The sequence below is a fragment of the Gorilla gorilla genome, chromosome 12 (genome assembly GCF_029281585.2).
Source record: "Gorilla gorilla gorilla isolate KB3781 chromosome 12, NHGRI_mGorGor1-v2.1_pri, whole genome shotgun sequence".
NCBI lineage: Eukaryota > Metazoa > Chordata > Mammalia > Primates > Hominidae > Gorilla > Gorilla gorilla.
The window spans coordinates 116517209-116540264 of NC_073236.2; the positions used below are offsets into that span (position 1 = coordinate 116517209).

At 47.5% G+C, this 23056-nt stretch overlaps 1 protein-coding gene and 1 pseudogene across 3 annotated transcripts in view; both read right to left on the reverse strand.

Annotated features, from left to right (window-relative positions):
* Positions 1 to 21179, reverse strand: part of KLHL29 (kelch like family member 29) — a 322364-nt gene extending 301185 nt beyond the window's left edge. The window contains exon 1 of one of the 3 annotated variants that reach the window (XM_031008275.3): positions 21013 to 21179. The gene's annotated coding sequence lies outside the window, so the exon portion shown is untranslated. The remainder of the gene's footprint in view (positions 1 to 21012) is intronic. The other 2 variants (XM_055377528.2, XM_055377529.2) reach the window with 2 other exon arrangements.
* LOC129531522 (peptidyl-prolyl cis-trans isomerase A-like) lies at positions 5740 to 10168 on the reverse strand (annotated as a pseudogene).
* Positions 21180 to 23056: the final 1877 nt, after the last annotated feature.

Below are 23056 nucleotides of genomic sequence, written 5' to 3' on the forward strand. Positions count from 1 at the left end.
CTATGCAAACATGATCTCACATAAGTCTCATGTCTACCCCATGACGCTGGTACTATTGTCTTCACTTGACATGCACAGATAGAGACCAGGGTGGATATTGTGACAGCCTCAATATTACCCTCAGAGCTGGACCTTGGCAGATGTGTCTGATACCAAAATTGTGAACCAAAATGATATAAAAAGAACTATCCACCAGAGAGTTACAGTAGGAAAAAAAATACATCTGATGGGAATGGCATGCAGGCAGGATGGGATAAATGAAGCCATCCGGAAGTGATGTTTAAGAATAATTTTCAATCACATGAGGCAATGTGTGTTGTATACTAAAGTAAAAAAGCAAGATGCAAAATTTCATGTGCAACATGGTCCCAACTAATGTAAAAATGCAAAGCAAAAGACTGGAGGACAATATGATAAAATATTAACAATCATCTCTAGACAATATGTGTGTTTTCTTTTTTTTTTTTTTTTGAGATGGAGTCTTGCTTTGTCGCCCAGGCTGGAGTGCAGTGGTGTGATCTTGGCTCACTGCAACCTCTGCTTCCTGGGTTCAAGTGATTCCTGCCTCAGCCTCCCGAGTAGCTGAGATCACAGGTGCCCGCCACCATGCCCGATTAATTTTTGTATTTTAGTAGAGACGGGGTTTCATCATGTTGGTCAGGTTGGTATCGAACTTCTGACCTCAAATGATCCGCCTGCCTTGGCCTCCCAAAGTGGTAGGAGTACAGGCGTGAGCCACCATGCTCAGCCTAGACAATATATTTATTAGAGATTATTACTTTGTTGTTATACCTGAACATTTTACACAATGGATGTTGCCTTTTATTACCAAAACCTGTTCCACATTAACTTTCAAAAATGTGTATATCACCCACTATAATCCTACAACCCTCTTCCTTACACCTACCCATCCTTTAAGGCCAAGTTCAAAATTCATTTCCCCCATGAAGCCTTCCTGGATTTGCCCAGCCCATTCTGCTTGACCTCCAAAACCATGTGCTCAAAGTAAAGCCTTGATTCCTGGCTTCAGAAACTCTCACAACGGCATTGTAGCTCTTGGGCTGAGCTCCTTACCAAGTATCCTAGAACCCCTAGGATGGGGAGCAAACCATCTCCTGCTCGAGTCTTGTGTGTTGTGGTTGGGAGCTGAGCTTGCAGAACTGGTGCCAACATTGTTGGTCCTCATGGTTGGGGAAGGCATAGAAAATGTCATCAGCAGGATCTGTGGAACTGGATGCCGGCCCCTGACCAGAACCAGTCCCTGATGAAGTTCTCATAGGCCATGGAAAAGGAGAAAACCTCAGATAATGCAGCAAATTTTCCAAAACACTAAACGTATTCAACTGCCCTCTATTCTGGGATTACATCCTTCCTACTTTTTGGTGTTAAAACATGCATTGTTTTGTCAAATGATGAGGTGATGAGTAGATGGTAATTTTTAAATGTCATTTTACAAACTAACAACTGGCCACATCTCAATTCCCTGGTTTCCATCATGTTTCATGGTCCGTAAAATAATAAACAATATAACTAACTTTTTTAGAAAAAATGAAGTTGAAAAAAAGGTATTACCTTTGTAATCCAAACAATATTGGTATGGATTGAACAAAATTAGAATATTTGTTATGCATGAGAGAAGTATGCCTAATTATCCAATCAAATAGCTACCTTTCCTTATCCCAGTTATTTTTCCTTATAACATTTATAATTATCTAAATCATACTCCAGTATTTGTTCTCCTTTTTTATGCCAAGTCTTCCTGTGGAGGATGTGTGTTCCACGAGGACAGGATCTGAGTCTGGCTCAAGCTGACACACAGTAGGTACTCAACAAATATGTGTAACATACATAAAGGAAAGAACTTGGACCTAGAGAAGGTGTCTTAAAATATGAGATTCAAGTTTCATGGAAGTCATGGATGGGGTCGACAATATACTAGCATGTGGAACTGTCTGTCTGGAGAAAACTCCTGCAAAGGATTCCTTTGGTCCCCAGGCATTCTGGGAATAAGACATAAAAAGAGAGTAGGTAAACACAGAGGGCAGATTCCTGGCCAGAAGTGTTGGCTTGCAGGCTCGGCAGGACGTATTAAGTGGAAGCATACATACAACTCAATTGCAAGCAGCTCTCCACTTCCTGCTCTGCAGAACACTCTCCTTCCCCCAGGCCTCTCAGCTTCCCTTTAGAAAACAAACGTCTTTACAGTAGTTGATGAGAAAATGCCCTCTTGTGGGCGTGACAGTGGACCACCTCGATCATGTCACGGATTTCTGAAAATGTGGTTATTCCAGAGAATTCCTTCACGAGATTTAAAGGATTTCTTTTTTTTAAATCTCAAACATCAATGCTTTGTTAAAGCAAAAATACATTTTCTAAGAGGCCATTAAACAGTCCTCAATTCACTTCGGCGTGTCTAACTTAGCAATGCAAGTTCTGATTATCTTAAACAGCATCATCACAAAGATAATTATTCTCCTTTCTAAACTTTTGTACGATTTGCTAATGACTGAGTGATTTTTTTTTTAATAGTCATCGCCCAGAATCTGCCTCTTTTCTGCTCCCAGGAAACCATCACCTGAGATTGACGGGCAGCAATTGAAAATAATAAAATTATGTAAGATGAGCTTGTAATCACCAGCATTTCACAGGAAGCAAAACGCATTTCGTTCTGGCTGAGGAACAGAAAGTTTCTTCCTCATTTTAAATCTGTATCAGAGGTAAAGCCTTCTATTAAAACACAATTCTCTGTACACTTACAGCCTCTGGCAGGCTGCCAAGGAGACTATCATGGAACCACCGCTGCAGAGAAGTAGGCAGTCAAAGGCATCGAGGATTGCTCCTGAGAAAGGATGCAAAGTCTCCAGAATTCTTGGGAGGGCTCTGCCCACAGCTACCCCCCACCTCTTCTGGCCAGGCCTCCCTCCTCAAATGCAAACACACATGCACACACGCTCTTTTTCTGGGAGAGGCATGGCAAAAATAAACACTGAGAAAATTCTTCCCTGTCTTTTGCGCCTGCACACACACACACACACACACACACACACACATTCACTCACTCTCTCTCTCTCTCTCTTTCTCTCTCTTTGGGTTTCATCTTCCCCTTTCTTTTCTCTTTTGGATGTATTATTGTTTTCATCATCATTATTATTAATAAATTGCAAACTCTGCAGTCCAGGACCTGGTTAATTGCACCTTTTTGCTGCATGTAATTTACAGGTACATGTGACCACTTGGGGGCACAGTTATTTGAGAATGCTGGCACTGGCATTCAATAAGGTATGCTTTTAAGGTTTGAAGCCTGCTTTAAGAAAGCCCCAAATCTTGACTCTTACTGGACCCCCAGCATGGAAGAGAATCCTGAGAATTATTCCTTTAAGGTGAGTCTGAGATTCATTATGAGGGACATTTTTATATGGGATTATACAAAACCATTTGGTTCCTTTCCGATTTTAAAAACTGGTAGTTTAAAAATTTCTTCTACGTGGCGGCCTGTCCTTTTTCTGTTTTCATCAGTCTTAATGTCAGCATGGACGTAAACACATACTGCTCACTATGGGATGGGGATGGGCGTGGCAAAATTAACTTTCCTATGATAGTTAATTCTTTTGCCTTGTTAGGTAAATTTTTATCTTTCCCAATATGAAAAATACACTTATTATTTTAAAAACCAGAAAATTTTATGGTAGAAAGATGACCACTGTTAATATTATGGCACATTTTCAGCCTTTTTATCTATGTTCTTTGTTTTCATATACTTGACATTATAGTGTACGCTATATATATAGTATAGTACGTCTACAGTGAAAACTATAGGTATACATACATATAAGATACATATACATACACATATAAGATTATATATGATATATAAGATATATACACATACATAGATTTAAAGAAATCAGGGATACATATGTATATGTACATATATATACACACACATATATAAGAAATCAGGGACACACATGTATTAATTAAGTTTCCTTATTAATTAAAAACTATTCTCTCAAATAACCAAACTTACAGTGAAATCACTTAAGAAACTTTGTTCTCAATATCCATAGAAATATTTTATATTTTTCCCATGGTTTTCTCATCAGCAGAAAGGCAAGGAGGGTTACTTACACCACTTTTCTCCAACCCTCCTGCAGTGCCCAAACACACCTGTGAGGACAGGTTCTGCCCCAAGACAAGCCAGGCTGTTCGGTTCACAGCTGGGCAGAGCAGTCTGCTGGGGGATGCCAGGGAGATACAAACCCACGGGAGAGAGGGGGAAGAATGGGGGGGGCTGGGACTCGGATTGCATGGCCTGGGCTTTCACCAGGGGCCCCTAGGCCCAAGGACCTAGATAAGCACACACTAGGTCAGTGTCCTGGAAAGATTCTAATCCGGTGCGTGGGAAAATGGAGCAAAGTTTATCTTTTCCGGCTCAGATTCAGATGCACAGTCATTTCACGCCCCGGTGAAGGAATCCTTTATTGAGCCACACATTTTAGGAAATCACCCTTATTTCCATAGGACAATAGACAACACTGAGAGGGAGAAAATCCACAGGGTTTGCATTTTCCACCCGGGACAGTGTGAAACAGCACTGGGCTCTCAGATGACCCCTCACCCAGACGGCCCTCCCATCCCCTCCTCCCGCCGGTCCTCAATGCTCTTCCCACATCTGGGCTGCTGGGATTCCAGTTCTGGCTCTGCCCCTGACTGGCAAGCCTCAGGTATGGCAATTCTCTTTTTCTGCCCCTCGACTGTTGAAAGTGCAAAATGTGCCCAGCACTGGCCTAGATCCTTAGAGGAAAATCAACAACAGAATATAAATAAAAGGTGAGGTGATCAGTTTCCACAGGAGCACATGGTCAAGTCAGCTGGGGACTCCCATGCAGCCCTGAAGCAGTTACCTCGAGAACCTGCATCAGGCAATCCTCAGAGATGTGGGGACTGCTCCCTACGAAGCTGCAGAGGACAGGCAGGATCTGAACCTGGCAGAGCCTTCTAGAGAATGAAGAGGAGAGATGGAAGCTGAGGGTAGCCTCAGTCCAGCCAGACAGAGGCTCCTTGGACCAGCAGACAGTCCCTCTGCTCAGCAATGCACCTTCCTGCCCCTCCCACTACTTCAGGCAGGAGCAGATTGCTTCCTCTGTCCCAGGTCTCCTGTGCCCACATGTGAGCGGGCATAACGCGTCAGGCCCTGACTTGCTGAGATGGGCTCCACACTCCATGTCTCTGTCATGTGAGCCTCTAAACTGAGGCTCTGATGACTACATAGCCCTCGGCTCCTGTATAGGCTCAGACACCATAGCAGTGCTGCCAACTTCATTCAGAGATGAATTCAGAAGAAGTCCTTTAGAAATCACAGGTGCATGTCCAAGCTGGGCCTTGCAAGCTTACCTCTCCCAGGTGAGGGTCAATTGTTAGCTGTCAGTGACCTGGTGGACTTAGGGTGGGGACCAGGGGTGTATAGAGTAAGGTTTCTGAATGGAGAGAGGGAAACCGGCATAAATACTTTTTCTCTTGGAGGGCCCCCAAATTCTTTCTGCTTCATGAGGTTCCCCAGTGACCACAGCCCACCCTGATCAGTCTGTCCTGTCTCCACAGGTCTCTACTGTAGAGCAACAGTTGAAGTTGTCACCCACACACTCTTAACTTGCATTATCTATGTCATGAGATGAGGTACTGCCCAGAAACGGGGCAGCAGAGGAAACTGACCTCAGGTGAAACCGGCTTTCACACGGATGAATTTGTCCATGTTATTGGAAGGCAGGAATTACCCTCCCACCTCCAACAGGCCTATGAAGGCAGACATGGGACAACAAAGGTATTCTTGATGCTATCATATGAGGTAGCTATGCTCCAAGAGATTAACTTGCCTATGATTGCATCATGTCCAGATGGCCAGCTAGTGTTTTGAGCTCAGATCTATTTGCAACAAAGGTATAGCTTTCCCCCTCCCACACCACTTAGAGACAAGATCTTGCTATAGCACTCAGGCTGGAGCGCAGTGGTGCAATCTTGGCTCACTGCACCCTTAACCAGGAGGTTAATCCTTCTGCCCCTGCCTCCCAAGTAGCTGGGACTATAGGCGTGCACCACTACATCTGGCTAATTTAACTTTTTTTTTTTTTTTTGTAGAGATGGGGTCTCACTATTATATTTCCCAAGTTGATCTTTATTAACTCCTGGTTTCAAGCAACGCTCCCACCTTGGCCTCCCAAAGTGCTGGGATTACAGGTGGGAGCCACGGTGCCCAGCTGCATGGCTCCGCATTAGGCCTTACCATGTCATGAGATAAGATACTGCCCAGCATTGGGGAAATGGGGAGACACTGACCTCAGTGTTGGACTCAGAGGCTACAAACTCACCCAAGAATGGGTCACAGCAGAGAGAGCCAAGTCACTGGAAAGATGGAAAAGCTGTGGTGCTTCAGTCCCAGACTAATGGCTTTAATATGGCTAAAGAGCATCTCAACCAGCCTCAAGGCTTCGATCCAGAAAGGAAGAGGCCAAGCTGGGGACAGGCCACCCAAACCCTGCCTGGGGGAGGGGCTGCTCTACTCCTCCACCTCCACCCTGGCCCCCCTGGGTATCTGATCACATCTGCAGGTGGCCGTCGGAGCTGGGGAAGGGTGTGGCAGCTATCACAGCTCAGGGACATCAACCTGTTAAGGCCATCTGCCCACTTCCTGTCCCTAGTGCTGAGTCACCAAAAAAGCAAAACCCCCAGCACCAAAAACTTGAAGTGTGGCAAGCCCACTCTGCCGGGACACTCCCCAGTGGTCAGCTGACGTCTTCACTCACTGTCGGCGGTCTCCAAACCACAGTGCCATCTCAGTGTCCACCCACAGGAGAATGGATGCACAAACTGTATGGGATGGAGTACTAGCTAGCAGTAGAGTTAACTCCAGGGACACGCATCAGCAGAGGTCAACGGCAGACGGCAGGCTGAGCAAGACCAGCAGGGCACACAAGAGTGCACACTGTGTGTTTCTGTCTACAAGAACGTCGAGAACAGGCATAAACCCATGATGACTGACATCAGAAAGTGGTTGGAAAGAAGATGGGGGTTGACCAGAAGAGGGCAGGAGGGAACTTTCTGGGGTGATGAAAGTTACACACGTTCATCATGCAGTTACACAGTTACACAGGTTCACAATTATTGAAACTCAGTGAACTGAACACTTGAGGCTGTAGATTTCATTGTATTGCTTCTCAACGATCACACCTCAAATAAAATAATAATAAATAAATGCAATGCAATGCTCAGCACAGAGCGGGTAACATGGCAAGTGCCCTAGAAGAGTTGCTAAATTGTTAAACACATTTTTTTCCTAGGTGAATTTTAAAAAGAATTTACTTGGAGAATCACTTTGGAATATGTTTGGAAATCTATTTTTTTATTGTGATGAAACATACATGCCATAACATTTACCATTTTAATCATTTTTAAATGTACAGTTCAGTGGCATTAAGTGCATGCACACTATTTTGCTATTTAGTTTTTATTTCATAATCATAAATTTAACTCTGTAATCCAGCTAGGCATGGAAGGGAACAAGGAAAACATGGAACCCAAAGGGAACTGCAGTGAGAGCACAAAGATTCTAGGATACAGTGAGCAAATGGGGAGCAGGCATGCTCTCCTGAGCTATAAAGGAATGGCTGAGTGGTGAAGATAAAACACAAGTCTAATTTACTGGAGTTGTCCACAGTCAGCAATGGTGATCTTTTTGCTAGTCTTGCCACTCCTGGACCCAAAGCGCTCCACGGCCTCCATAATCTTCGTGCCTTCTTTCACCTTGCCAAATACCACATGCTTGCCATCCAACCACTCAGTCTTGGCAGTGCAGATGAAAAACTGGGAACCATTCATGTTGGGTCCAGCATTTGCCATAGATACGATGCCAGGGCCTGTATGCTTTCGGATGAAGTTCTCATCATCAAATTTCTCCCTGTAGATGGAATTGCCACCAGTGTCATTGTGCTATGTGAAGTCACCACCCTGACACATAAAACCCTGGAATATTTCTGTGAAAGCAGGAACCCTTATAACCAAATCCGTTCTCTCCAGTGTTCAGAGCATGAAAGTTTCCTGCTGTCTTTGGAAGCTTCTCTGAAAACAGCTAGAAAGAGACATGGCCCAAGGGCTCACTATCGACAGCGATGTCGAAGTACACGGCAGGGTTGACCATGGCTGACAGTATGGGGATCCCAACAGCGGCAGCAGCATCTGCAAAGCCTACATGCATATTGTTTTGCGACCTTCTCCGCCATCTATCTCCAGAGCATTTCATTTTCTTAAACTGAAAGTCTTTGCGCATTAAACGATAACTCTCTCCCCACATCCCCTGGCAACTACCATTCTACCTCTGTCTGTGAATCCAATCTATACTACTCTAGGTACCTCATATAAGTGGAATCCTCCAGTAATGGTCCTTTCGTGACTGGCTTATTTCACTTAGCATAATGTCTTCAAGGTTCATCCACGCTATAGCGTGTGTCAAAAGTTCCTTCCTTTTTAAGGCTGAATCATCTTCCATTGTATGTATCTAGTGTATTTTGTTTATTCATTCATCACTGACGGACACTTGGGTTGCTTCTACCTTTTGGCTATTGTGAATGTGGTTGCTATGAGCAACACTAGTGTATGAACATCTGTTTGGGTCCCAGCTTTCACTTTTTTTGGGTATAGGCTCAGAAGCGGAATTGCTGGGTCAGATGATGATTCTATGTTTAATTTTTTGAAGAATGGCCATAATGTTTTCCATAGTGGTTGCACAATTTGCATTTTCATGAGCAGTGCATAAGGGTTGCAGTTTCTCCACATCCTCACCAACACTTGTTATTTTCTGTTGTTTATAGTCACATTAATGGACGTGAAGTGGTATCTCATTGTGGTTTTGACTTCCATTTCCCCAGTGATTAGTGATGTGGAGCATCTTTTTGTGTCCTTATTGGCCATTGGTATACCTTCTCTGGAGAGGTGTCTATTCAAGTCCTTTGCCCATTTTTTAATGGAGGTGTTTGTTTGTTGAGTTGAAAGCACGTTTTAATTGCCACTGTGCTGGCCTGACAGCCAAGCCCCACCCTCCCCACTGCCGCATGCTCAGTTCCCAGGCAGCAGTGTCTCACATCCTCCACCCAACCCCATCTCAGCACTGGTCACACCCAGCACAGGAATAAAGGCCTGATGGGCAACTGCCTCCCATTTTCCTGGGACCAAGGAGACTATACTTGGCCCAGGTGTCTATTTGAGCTATCAAAAAATGTTTCCGGAGACCAGGCATTCGGGAAGGTATACCAGGAATAAAAACAGCAGACAGTTACAGCTGTCAAATTGTGACTTCACAGTCAGCGAGTGACCACCCCACCCCTGCTGCCTCCCCCAGAGGTCCTCGTTAACAAAAACGCATTATTGTGGTGTCTGCAGAATCAAGCTTTAAATTTTAAAACCTGAGCAGGGCCGTAGCTCTGAAAAGCCCTGCTCACTCAGTGATGTGAGGGAGAGCGTGTGGGGAGGGGCAAGGGCCAGGGGCCATCACTACAGCCCTCATCTAGAACTGGGGCTGGAGCCCCTGCCACAGGAGGGACGTTTGTGTGCCTTTATCCCAGCAAGGCAGCAGCAGGAGCTGCTCTCCTGACGTGGTTCTCCACGGCTGCCTGCGACCTTCCCTCTGTCCCAGTCACAGGTACCTTCCAGGTCTCACAGCACAAATCCTCCCCTACCTTCCCCCGCACTGCCAGACCTCTACCCAGGAGCCACTAGAACAGACCTTGTCAGACACCTGGGGCCAGGGAGGAAGCCTCCCTCAAGGTCACAAGTGAGGTGGTGACCTTATACAGAGAAAAAAAAGCGACTTCCCTGAAACACGCTTTTCATGAAAATCATTTTTCTCCTCTTGGGGGAAGAGAGGAAATTTTAAAACTGAGAATCATCGTAGAAAAAGGCAGTTTCCCCACATCATGTGAAGCCATCCAGGTGCTTCTTATTTTTACAACATGTTGCCATAGATGGGTAGATGGGGAAGCTTAGGTGCTTCCCTTTGGCAAATCGAGGCTTCGGCAAGAAATATGTTCCTTTTGCAGTTTGTATATTATTCAAGTTTTGATGATTAAAACTGGTTTTGATGATTAAAGCTGGTTGGAACAGCATGAACCGAAGAGATTACAGCACGCACTCCTCTAGAAGGATCGGCTGGACAAGCGCACTGCACACAGCCTCCTGGTCCAACCAGCCCAGCTTCCAAATGAGGTATGCACCTTTCCCAAATTCCACGGCCCTTAATTTTGGTTTGAAAAGCCAGGGCTAGGTCATCTTATATGTCTTCCCATTGGCTAAATAAGCTAAGTCAATGGCAAAATAACTTACCCAAAACAAATTAGCTAATTCAATGGCAAAATAGGCTACCCAAATCTCAAGAGGTCAAAACAGGGCAGCATTGCAACAAATTGGCCTCAGGATGTATGTGGGTGGATACGAGGGTCCTGAGCCAAGATCCTGAGGCTCTCACTCAGCATCACGGAGACCGACTGGGGAGGCACCTAAACGCAGGGGATGCAGCCCTCCTTATGGCCACCAACAATGGCAGTTGAGTTCCAGGCAGGACAGACCAGGCTGCTGCCCCTGCTAATATGAGCACCACTGGGTTGGACAGAATTCAGCCCACTTGTTAACCTAAAGGTGGCAATATTGGCCTCACTGATGAGGGATTCTAGACCCAAGTGTTATAAAATCACGGGACATGTCTTGCTTTGGCAAGACAACTGCAGCTAGGTTTCTTCCAGGCAGTTCTCTACGCCTACCTGCGGTGAAGGATCAGGTTTTGGGTTTTTGTTTACATCACCAATCTGTCAGGAACAAAAATGTGGTCCTACCTTGCATGATTAGCTCACACTCACACCATAGGCGGCTCTCCTGGTAACTCACCATGAGAGTCCAAGACCATGCAAACTGGTTTGTACCTAGTTAATGAGGGGAGCCCACGGAGCATGCTGCCAAGGCAGTGTTGAATGCAATCGGAGTTTCTTTTTTTTTTTTTCTTTCCTTTTCTGAGACGGAGTCTCACTCTGTCACCCAGGCTACAGTGCACTGGCGCGATCTCAGCTCACTGCAACCTCTGCCTCCCTGGTTCAAGCGATTCTCCTGTCTCAGCCTCCTGAGTAGCTGGGATTACAGGCGCATGCCACCACGCCTGGCTAATTTTTGTAGTTTTGGTAGAGACCGGGTTTCACCATGTTAATGAGGCTGGTCTCAAACTCCTGACCTCATGATCCGCCCGCCTCGGCCTCCCAAAGTGCTGGGATCACAGGCGTGAGCCACCATGCCTGGCCTGCAATCGTAGTTTCTAAATGCTTATTCCCAATTTATCTCGGCACACACTGGGAACAGTGTGGAAACAGACACCTATCTGTGACCTTAACTGAAGTAGCACCATTTTCTACCCCTCTCTACCGTGATGGAGAGACAAATCAATAGCAGCAGCGGCCAATGTAGGTGGTTAGGCAGAACCCAGTGGACCCATGGGTCACGGCCACAGCAGCATTCACAACTTGGTTCTCTCTGCTCTGGACTGTCTCACAGAATTTCTTGGGAAATTCCTGGACTGGATCACTCATTTCCATGGACTTCCTGGTGAGATGTGGTGCCCTGTCTCCTTCCTCCGTCACCTCAACACAATTCATTGAGCTCACAGTATTTGAACAACGAATATCCAGCCTGTGCCAGGACCAAGGAAGGCTAAAAGACAAAGTCCTTGCCTTCAAGGACCACGATCCCCAAGACGAGTCCAGAAATAACCATTGATGTTACCGATTTGGCATATGTCAGCACAGTTCTAAGCACTTTGCAAACAGGAACTCATTTAATCCTCAAGTATTTAATCTTCGTAGGTCCAAATCAGCACACCCCAGGAAGCCTTCTGACCACAAAGAAAGGAGTCAGATACACCTAAGCCTTGCAGGCAAATTCAGAATTGAATTTTTGTTCCATTTGCAAAGATGAGGCCAGCACATTTAAGTCTGAAGGTACTTGAAATCACACTGGTGAGTCTCTTTAAATTTATTTCACACTTTAAAAGAAAATTAGCTAGACCTCAACTTATTATGTCAACTGTGATAATCAGTGAGCAATGTGGCTAAACATATGATTTTTTTATTCAAATAAGCAATTTATATTCCCTAGAAAAGAGAATATTGGCTCTCTTTCTTCTCCATAGGTAGGCAGGTGTCTGGAGGACAGGATCCTTCCTCCCTGTAAACCATCCGGCACTCATCATAGGCCTGGCACCCATGTTTGTTGATCTGAACTTGGGCAAATGCTTGGATCTCTCTAAATCAGCTGCAGAATAGCAATACCACCACTGTGAAGTCACCCATGCGACAGGGTGAGCAAAAATGAGGTGCCACAGGAAAGGCAGTGCTCTTCCCACTGTGCCTTCTCAGTAAACAGTTATTCAATCTACCCTCATTTACAAGCTCCAGGAGCTGAATATATATCCTTAAAGTTCCTTGGGAGGCTAAGCTTAGCTGCAGGTTTGATCCAGAAGCAGGTGCTTAAAGCTGGAAGATGTGAAAAGTGAAGGTACAGGAAAAAGGGAAGATTGTTTTTGTTTTTTGTTTTTAATCCCAATTTCACCGCTCTTCACCACTTCTCAGTGTTACTAAATGACCAAAAGGAAAGCAGGGATGTTCTGGCTGCTGTTGGGTCTTTAATTTGATCTAAGCCTTTGGCGTTTGCTTTGCACAAAACAGAGACACAGAGTCCTCTTGTCTGCTCTTCCCTCACCGCCCACACCTCCAACTTGCTTCTAGGAGCTTTGTGGGGAAGCCTCAAGAAGAGGAAGCCTCATGCTTGACATTACTTCTAGGGTAGAGACAAGCCCAGGGGGAAGGGAGGGGTGGCAGCAGAGCTACACAGGAGTGACCGTGCCAGTGCCGGGCCAGCAGTCAGGCGGGGCCAGCCTCCCCACACCCTGAACCTCCTGTGTGGTCCAGATCCCAGGCACTGCAACCACGTCTTTCTCAAGGAGAATCTCAAACTAAAGAAGACCCTCCTTGGCTGAATGTAGGTTGAAAGAGTTAAAACAGAGCAAACACATTTTTGTGGTGTGTGCTCCAGGCTCTATTCACACCCATTTCGAGAAAAAACTAATATAAAGAATAAAAATAGAACAGAAGAAGTTGGAAAATACAGTGTTATCGCCCTTCCCAAAGTGCCTCTGTGATTTCCAGGTGTTTCATTTTTTCCTTAAAACGATGCTTTTGTGAACTACTATAAATTTTGAAATCTGAGCAGAGACAACACCCCACAAGGAAAGCCCCTGAGAGAGGACAGACGGCACGGATGCTCAGAAGCGCCAGACAGACCCAGGTTGTCACTGCAACGATGAAGCTCCAAGAGAGAATTAGTCTTCAAAGTCTCAAGTCATAAATCCTAGAAGATTCCATCCAGATTAGAATTCATCAATAAGCATATTTAATAGATATATGCCCAAATATAGCATCAAAAATTCCACACAATGACAAACCATGAACATGTGACTACACAGCCATGGAGTGAAAAGAACATCCAAAAAGTTGGCTTTGATGTCTGTTATCTGACACCTTCTCCGGGCAAACATTTTTACCAAAGAGTTTTGTGCCAGGCACCAGGCTATGCATCGGTATGCAAAAATGAACAAGCCCGGGTCAGCGATTAGTGGTTCTGGATGAATCTTTAACCCTTTCTACATTGTTTTTATGCTTTGATTTGCTATTTATTTACTATGCTGGCTCAAGATGGAAACAGATGCCATTCAAACACCTAAAAGTTTTTCTCATTAGCCTTCCAGAAACCACAGTAAATGGAAGCAGGTGTGCAAATCCAAAAGGTATCATGCATGTTGGTCAGACTTGATTAATATTGTTATTTTAGCTCACATTCCTTCTACTAGATTGATTTTACATAAAATGTTAATTAGTATAGACAACACAGTACCTGGTACAGGCAGTGTGAAGTGGTGCAGATGCATGGGAAAAAACAAAGACACAGGCGCACGTGCACACACGAATAAGGGTGTGTGTGCAGAAAGGAAAACACAGACAGACTGGTAGCTGAGGGATCTGTGTTCAAACCCAGCTGAACAACGTGGCTAGGTTTGTGGCCTTGGGCCAGTTGATTACCACTGAGCCTCATCTTCATTTGTAAAATGTGGATAATCCCTACCTCGCAGCATTGATATGAGGATTAGAGATAATATATGTAAAGTACTCGGATATAGTGAGCAGCCATAACTGGAAGCTATTATTATTATATTATTGGGGCTTAATAAAGGTTTGGTGATTGAATAATAGGTAGATTAGCTGACCTCAAAAATCCACATCAACTCTAAAATTATGATACTAAAGATGGAATTAAAAGTTCACACATCAAATCAACTCAAGGGTATTTTTAACTATTGGAATTGTGATGCAAATATCTTATGCTTTTCAGAATAAGTACTGATAGTGCGACTTACAGAACACAATATATATACATGCCCTGGTGTATGACTAAAACATTTATGATCGAAATTGAACAGGACTGGCATCTACAGTTTCTGAGATCTCTAGGGGTTGCTGCTGTCTCTTCTTCCACAGCTACTTTTCCTAAGCCCCCTTTGTAGAGCACTTCCCCATGCCACTGTAATGTGGGTTTATGGAGGTTATCTGTTTTCACCCTCACAACCACCCTAGATAGCCACTACTGCTTCTTCCAATTTCATAAAAGAAAACTGAGGCTGGGTGAGATTAAGGATCTTTCCAAGGTCACACAGCTAGGAAGCACTGGAGACGGGACTTCAACGTGGACAGGAAGCCCATGTTTCTAATCCCTCTGCAGTATCACTGCAACTAGGACAAGCCCCCAAGCAAAGCATGAGATCAGAGAGACTCGGGAGGAAATGCATACACAGAAAAGGAAGAACAAATGTCAGTAACATCTACTGCATTCTTTATTGGACAGTATTCTGTGTGACTGCATTCTCACCAAGTCTCTTCAATTGAAAACTTACATAATTTGTTAGTGTTAAAAGTCAAAATAGGGCTGGGCGTGGTGGCTAATGCCTATAATCCCAGAACTTTGGGAGGCAGAGACGGGCGAATTACCTGAGGTTGGGAGTTCGAGACCAGCCTGACCAACATGGAGAAACCCCATCTCTACTAAAAATACAAAATCAGCCGGGTATAGTGGCACATGCCTGTAATCCCAGCTACTTAGGAGGCTGAGGCAGGAGAATTGCTTGAACCCTTGAACGCAGGAGGCAGAGGTGGCAGTGAGCCAAGATTGCACCATTGCACTCCAGCCTGGGCAACAAGATCAAAACCCCGTCTCAAAACAAAGAAAAGATCAAAATAACAGCAATTCCACTTCTGGGTATAGACCCAGAAACACTGAAAACAGGATGTCTTATACTCCTGTTCACAGCAGCGTTATTCTCAGTAGCTACAACATGGAAGCAACCCAAATCTCCATCAACAGATGAATGGACAAACAAAATGTGGTCCATACATGCAATGGAATATTATTCAACCTTAAAAAGGAAGGAAAGCCTGTCCCAAGCCACAAGATGTGATAAACCTGGAAGACGTTATGCTAAGTTTAACGAGCCCATCACAAAAGGATGAATGTGGCATGATTCCACTCACCTGAGGGATCTAAGGTAGTTAAATGTATAAACAGGAAGTAGAATGGCGGATGCCAGGGGCTGAGGGAGGTGGGAATGGGGACATGATGTTTAACGGGTATAGACTTTCAGTTCTGCAAGATGAAGGGTTCTGGAGCTTGCTTGCACAACAATGTGAATGCTATGAATGCACAGTTAAAAATGGTAAAGGTGGCTCATGCCTGTAATCCCAGCACTTTGGGAAGCCGAGGCGGGTGGATCACCTGAGGTCAGGAGTTCGAGACCAGCCTGGCCAACATGGTGAAACCCCGTCTCTACTAAAAATACAAAAAAATTTGCTGGGCGTGTTGGCAGGCGCCTGTAATCCCAGCTACTCTGGAGGCTGAGGCAGGAGAATCTCATGAACCCAGGAGGCAGGGGTTGCAGCGAGCCAAGACTGTGTCATTGCACTCCAGCCTGAGTGACAGAGTGAAACTCCTTCTCAAAAAAAAAAAAAAAAAAGTAAAGATGGTAAATTTTATGTGTTTTTAAACCATGGTTTAAACAAAGTGACAGAACATATATTTGTGTATATATAACTGTATATATGTATGTGTATATACATGTGTGATTATCTGTTTACAAACATATATATACACATACATATATCCTTAAAATGATCAATGATTTTAAAATGTCAAAAACCTACAAATCATAACAATAGACACCTGTGAGGCCAATGGCAGCCTGTAAATGTCCTAGAGGCTGTCTTCTTTGCGCACGCTAGATCCCCGGCCGTTACAACCATGCTCGCCGTTCTTGTTCCAGCTTGTGAGTCATCATTTGCGGCTGCACAGTCGAGAGTCTCTGAACTACTTGAATTTCATGCAGATACCCTCTCGCACAGAAAATGAGAACTCTTCTCCTTTCTACCCTAAAGGTGGAAATGCTCCCAAACGATAAAACTGATTTCACAAAGAACTCTGTTGCTACTTCCAGTGATCAACTTGCCTCATCTTAATTGGCAGTTTCAGTTTTCCTGTTTTCAAGTGGTTTCCTTGAAGAAAGTACAGGCTGCGTTTACTGTGGGAGAAGTAAGCCTGTGGCGGTTGTAGGAAGAACCACAGAGTTTGCTTTCAGGGTGGTCCCGAGCTCAGCATTTTTGATCTAAGGTGCAGGTAAAGAATTTGGATACATCTTTCCTTGTTAACCAAAATTAAGACCATTTTCTACGGTAAAATTTACTTCAGACAAAAGTAAATTCCAGGAATTATGCTACCTAATTTTTTAGCACATCAGGCGATGACCCCAGATTACTTAAGAAATAAAAACTGACTATCTTCTACACAAACTACAGATATTCTACCAGCTTCCAAACATTTGCGTGGGTATGTGTCTAGCACAGTGAAAGATGCTAAGACAGGCCTGGGAAACATATGATTTATCTGTTTAAACATATATTCCCCCCCCACTTTTTTTTTTCTGAGACTAGGTCTTGCTCTGTTGCCCAGTACAGTGGCGTGATCACTGTTCACTGCAGCCTCAACTTCCTGGGCTCCAGCAGTCCTCCCATCCACTAACACATTTCTTGTTCTCCAGTCCTCTTACACAGTAACTGCCTTGGTTTATCCTCATGCAGCACAACTAAAGGCTGGATTTCTTATTCATGATGTTTCTTCCTCCTCCTATCCCCAAGTAGGCACTTAGTTGACTGATTATAGAATCACAAAGTTGGTTATAATTCCATTTCTTCATCTGACTTTGAACTTAAGTGTTCCAATTACTTTGCCTGATCCTAATAAGTCAGTAGCGTGCTAATGCTTGCCTTGATATTTCTGAAATATACAGGGTTGTGATTAGCATGGGATTGCATCATTAGAAAGCTAAGTTGAAAGTGGGTAAGCAAAACCATCACTCGCATTTAAGTAAAACTGCCTGTTCAGTGGACTTACAATGTTACTACGATCCTAGGGGCACTATATGCTGTGACTAAATATATATTGTATTTGGAAAATCCTCTGCTGTTCTGAAACCTTCTGGCTTTGACCACTACTAGAAAAGACCCCAGGACAGACCTGCTCTAATATAGTCTCGAAGTCTCTCCAAGCCAGATACAACCGATGACACAAAGAATGCCTAAGCCATAACAGTACTGGGATTTTTTTTAAAAAAAAAAAGAAGAAGAAGAAGAAAGAAAGAAAAAAAGGAAGGAAGCAAAAAGGAGGAAGGAGGGAAAAACTTTACTTAGTTTTGCTGGACTGAATTGATGTCTCCCGGCCAAAAAGTGAGAAAGCTTTACAGTAAGCCTGCTGAAAGAAAGAAAAAAAAAACCCAGGTACACATACATATCAAACGAGATGCTAAAAAATGACATTAGTATTAGGGGTGCCATTTGAGTCGATGAAAAAACATTAACTCCTTTATATCTGTATGTAGCTGGGAATAGTGTAGGCTTTTAGAAACTAGCAGGAAAAAAGAAGGAGATACTTTAAACTAGGAATGGTTTGTAGCCAAATCAATTGATAAAAGAAAGAAAAAGATGGCACAACTAAAATTGATGCCAAAGATTTATAAGGTTGACTAAATAAACAAAAATGAATGGATCACCATGGAAATGCATGAATACTGAAATAGGCAAGATTTGAATAGACTAATGATGTGCCTCACTTAAACTGACAGGTGTTGATAACAACGATGACACTCAATCCACACCAACCGCCACACTTCCAACATGTTTATTCCTAGAAAACAGGCTGGATTTAAAGGTTCCTTTGGTAATAGTTTATAAGCAAAATGCATTTTCCAGTCTTAAAGTGACTGACTCAATGCTCATCTACTGCAAAAACAAAAAAAAGGTTTTTATCCATTTTGTTCCTAGATATGAGGAGCTGCAGTTAGCAAAAGTCATTCTCCTGGGCTCTACTAGTCTTTGTTTCAATAAACCTCCCACAAACCTGAATTCTCAGTCTTGCCTGTCTCCCACACTGAGTACTTGAAGTATGACCACCACTCATTAGAAACATAATTAAAAAAGACACAGCACTAGATCCCCACCCCCCATCACATTCAGATGAAAACCAATAACCCTTAATCTATTTGTTACCATGGCTACCATAGGATATTTTATTTCAGTAAAACTCTAGGTATTTCGTTTGGATTGCTGCTTGCAAATGAAAGTTGGAGACCTATAAATTTCCATAACCGCACTAGAAATGGAGAGACCGAGGAGAAGAAAATGTTTTTCTTAATCACAGGCAAATATGGTTTATAAGATGTTTGTGCAGAAAAGTTATTAAAATTGGTTAGATGCATCAGCCCATAAACCAATTTAAATGCCATTAAATTCATATAGAGTTTAAAGGCACATGTGCTAGTAATTCCCTGATTTATAGCAGGGTGATAAATCAAGTGCACTCCAGCACAATGTATGGGACGGAGACTATTCATCAGTAGCACACAGCTCCATACCTGTATAAACACCTAGATTATGGACTAATCAAATACACGCATGCCAACCAGCCTTTAAAGTATTCACTAGTGCTTACTGGACATGTTTTCTCTAAGTGTCGGAATGAACAATCTACAAAATTGTTCATTCTCCTCCCTCACAAAAAAATTAAAAAGCTCTATACCTTCTTTCCATAATAATCATAATAATAAAAATAATAAATCAGGAATGAGGTGGGACAAGTCTGCTGTCATTCATCTGAAAATGAAGCAATTCCTCAAATCTGCCCTCCCAGGGCTGAGTTAGTGATAAGACCACACGGCGAGGAAGAAACTCTGTAGTGACTAGACAGATGAGACTGAAACTAGTGTAAATACAGCCGTAACCAGGACAGATCTGTCATTGCAAGAGGAGTCCGAATCCCAGCGTTGCTGGACTGGAGAGAGGCTGGAACCTACAGCAGCGGGGCCGGGATGCCGCTGAGCTGCCGAAGTGGAAGTTTCGCAGGCAGCAGCAGCTCGGCGTCCTCCACGGTCTGGTCCCTCCAGCGCCGAGGTCTCGCCTAATGCTACATAAATACCTGCGTCCACGATTCGCCCGGGGCGCGCCGCGGCGCAAGCACGGGAGGGAGGGAGGGAGGGAGGAGAACGTTTGCAGAGCGGCGGGGATGGCAGCGGCGGCGGCGGCAGCTCCTTACCCATCAGCATCCCTGGGGGCCCGCGCGAGGGCCCGCCAACGGACCGCGTCTGCCGCTCGGTTCCACAGCCCAGGGACGACAACTGGCTTCTCAGCGGGTGGACCCAGGCATCCGAGACTCGCGCGTGGCCGCCACCCCCTCCTCCGAGACGGCTGGCCGCAGGCAGGCAGCGCGTCCCCGCCTTCCCTAGGCAACGCAGAGGCGACCTGCCCTAGGAGCCGCCTCCGACCTACCCCGGCTCCCAGCCCCGCGCTCCGGCCCCAGGCGAGCACGTCCCTCCCTTGGGGCCCGGGGCCGACGCTGCCCAGCGCGGGCACCCGCGCGGCGACCGCAGATAACCCTCGCGCTCTCAGCCCGCTCCAGGCCACGGAGACCGGGACGCGAGCCCTGGGCTCCCCCGGCCCCCAGAGGCCATCGGGGCGCGCGTTCACACTCCCACACTACACATCTCCAGGTCCACCCTGTCCCACACATCAACAACCCCTCCCCATCGACACCACCTCCTGGCCCCTTCGTCGTCCCCGTGAGCTCTCCTTTCCGCGTCCCCCCACAACACGCTGGCACCCACAAGGTGTCAAGGGAAGTGTGCGTGTGTGTGTCGGGGTGGGGTGGGTCACAATAAGGTCTGTGCGGGTTCCCTCCCGACGGTTTTCGAGCTCCTCTACCTCGAAAGTTACTTGGGATTGAGTAAAGAGACCCAGTCCCCAAATGCGAGATCAGAGGACGCGAGGGGCAGAAAACCCCAACCTGGCTTCTCGCTGCACAGAGGCGCGCACCTCCCCAAAGGACAGTGCGCGCGGCCGCCCCTGGGGGCCAGCCCTCCGGCGCCTCCAGGCCCCCTGCCCGGCCGGGGCCCTGGGCCGCTCAGGGGAACGTGGCTTGGAGAGGGGCGCGCGCCGCCGGGCCCAGCAGGGGGGCTGCTCCGGCCAGGGGTCACACTCGCCTCCAGCACCTCCGAACACCGTGACAGTGGCCCCAGGCAGCCCCGGTGCATACACACCCGGGGGCAGGAAGTTTTTTCCCCCCCTTTTTTTCCCCCTGGAGCAGCGCAGGCGCAAGGGCTCCTGCAGCCTGCGAGTCCAGACGCGGGAGGCTCCTGTCGCCGCCGCCGCCGCCGAAGCCGAGCCCAGCGTTCCGGGTTCCGGCCCCGCTCCCACGCCCGGCCCAGCCCGGCCCCGCGCGGCGGCCAGGACCTGGGTCTCCCTCCGGCGCCGCATCCGAGGCGCTCCAGCCCGGCCCGGCTCTTACCTCCGGCCTCGCGGCTCCGGCCCCGGCCCGACGCGCAGAGAGCCCGGGGTCGCGGGTGGGCGCAGGAGGGCCGATGGAGAGCGGACAGCGCCGGCGGGTAGCGGTGGCTGGGGCCGCTCGGGTCCTGGCCGGAGGAAACGGATCCAGGTCCTCCTCCTCGCGTTCCTGCTCTCCGCCTTCTCCCCTCGTTCCTCCTCCTCCTCCGCCGCCGCCGCCTCCCGGCAGCCCAGGGAGGATGCCCGGGAGAGGGAAGTCGGTCCTCCTGCCTGTCAGCCTGTGCGGCTATGCGCGGTGCGGCGCGGCTCTCATCGAGGCGGCGGCGGCGGCGGCGGCTCCGGCAGCATCGCCCCCGCCCTCTCCCCGCAGCCGCAGCGGCCGCGGGGCTGGGGCTGGCTCCGGGCTCGCGGCTCGGGCTCCGGGCGGGGGCTGCGCTCAAGCGCGGCGACCGCCGGGGCTGCGGACGGGCGCTGCGGAGCCGGGGCTGGAGCTGCGGCGAGATCCGCGGTGGCGGGGACGGCGGCGGCGGCGCGGAGGCTGGAGCGGCCGCGGCGCGGGGACCATGCTCCCTTCTGGCTCGCTCCGCTCCGGGTACCGTCTGCTTTAGCTGCGAGGGAGGCGGGCTTCGGCGCGCAGCCAGGGGCGGGCGGAGCCAATCACGGGCGCCCGAGTGGGCGGGGGTGGCGGGTGGGGGAGGCGGGGCCCCCTGGCCCGGCCCGGCCCGGCCCGGCCCGGCCGGGCCCCGTGCGCAGCTTCCCCGGCCCGAGGGATTCCCGGCTGCCGCGCGCCGGGTCCGAGGTTGGAGTGCTCGCGGGTGTGTCCGTCGGTCCGTCGGTCCGCCGCCCCCGCCCCCCGCGGTGGCCCCCGGCTCGCCTGGCTCCGCGGCCGCGCCCGGCAGACGCACGGCGCGTGGCACGGGCTGCTCCGCCGTGGCCTCCCGGCCCTGCTGGCCCAGGGTTGGGGGCCCGGGACTGAGGCGAGCTCCCCGTCTGCTCTCAACACCTGAGGAAACTGGCGGAAAAGTTTGAGAAGGAAAAAGTCCAATCGTCTTTCAGCTTCCGCCCTCTTTATGACACTCCAGCCTTGGAAAGGAGCAGGAATTGTCCACACCTCTGAAGGACCAGGGAGAGCCCTGCAAAGTGTCCACCAGCCTTCTGAGTCAGCCCTGCCTCTCCTGGGGCGCGCGACTTTTCTGTTCATACTGACCCTTAGGAATCCAGGAAGCCTTCTCTGTTTAACAGCCTGACCAGCCTTTGATGTCTATACCGACTACTCACCCCCACCACAGCTCGCTCTCTCTCACACTGTCTACACTGACTTCTCAGTCCCACCACCTCTCGGTCTACACATGCTGTCTGCACAGACCCTAACTTCTAACCCTAATAGAAGAGATTTGGCCAGAGGCGTGTGGGACCCCCAATGAGGGCTTTTCCATTATGCTAGAATATTTCACTCTGGGCACAGTCTTCCCCACCCCGACCGCTCTCCTAATTTGGTTTTTATTCCCCGACCTCTCCCTCCTCCCCTACATCCCCTTTACCTGGTTTTGAGTTTCAGAGGAAATATCTGTACCTGCCCTCCTCCTCCACCCCTGTCTGAATGTAAAGGCCTGAGGGCCCAATCCTCATCCTCCACCCTCCCTCGGCTCCCCCAGGTAAAGGCCTGAGGCCTGAGGCCTTGCTAGAAATTGGAGCTGGGGTGCTGTAGGTAGTGTGGGGAGCTGGCTGTGGGGGGCCTGCTGGGAGGAGCTGGCCTGGGGAGGGCTTTGCCAGTCCCTGCCTCCATCTGCCAGGGCCAAGGAGGACTGAGCCGGTAAATCCTTTCTTCTCAGCTCCCCCCCGTGATGTCTGATCCAGGCCTCTGCTCTCCTTGGCTGTAAACTCAGCTCACGGATTGTGTCTTCTTTAATATCTTGTAGGAAGCAGAGTACAGTGTCGTGGCTGATAAATAATAAATAATAATAATCTACTGAGGGTAGCAGGAGCACTGTCAGAAACAGAATGAGGACGCCGGGGAAATGGCCCACTAGTGTCAGAATAACTGCATT